The sequence below is a fragment of the Eurypyga helias genome, unplaced genomic scaffold (genome assembly GCF_000690775.1).
Source record: "Eurypyga helias isolate BGI_N326 unplaced genomic scaffold, ASM69077v1 scaffold4008, whole genome shotgun sequence".
NCBI classification, from domain to species: domain Eukaryota; kingdom Metazoa; phylum Chordata; class Aves; order Eurypygiformes; family Eurypygidae; genus Eurypyga; species Eurypyga helias.
This window is the reverse complement of record NW_010267397.1, coordinates 15,328-15,953: the sequence shown is the minus strand read 5'-3', so window position 1 is coordinate 15,953 and position 626 is coordinate 15,328.

Here is a 626-nt window from a genome sequence, read left to right as displayed (position 1 = left end):
GTAGGCCCTGTCACTTCCGTGTCTCAGAATTAGCCAGGAGGGTTTTCTGCCATCTGATTTTGACCTTCTAAGGATGTTCAGCATCTTTCAGCATCTGGCCCATTAGGGATGTGACATGCTTCACAGATGTGCAGGACAGCAGGCACAGGCTTTGCAGAGCAATAGAGACCTCATTCCTCTTTTTAGCTTGCCATCTCCTTCCAGGATCTGAAGACACACAGTCTGCCTGACCCCTTCAGGTACCAGGAGGGATTCTGGGGCAACACACAACAGTGTGCCCTGGTGATCATGATTCTTTTCCTGAAGGAATAAACATTGTCTGACTTTCCCCCCCAAGGAGATGCTCTCTAATCTTCATGCTAATCCTTCATGAGTCTCCAGTCTGGTCCTGCCTAAGGAGAGGTGGTGAAGAGTATAGCTTTTGCTCTGCTCCTACCACATTGCAGGACAGAAGCACCTGCAGCCAGTCCTGCTTTTAGCTTAGAAAGCATCTTCCTGCTGCTGCCACCCACTGCTCTGCAACCAGACCCCTGGAAGAAGTCTCTGTGAGATTATAGGCATCCAGCTACAAAGCCCAGTAAACCTCCCTCTGCCCATCAAGGGGGATCTGTATCTCTCAGGGGCTG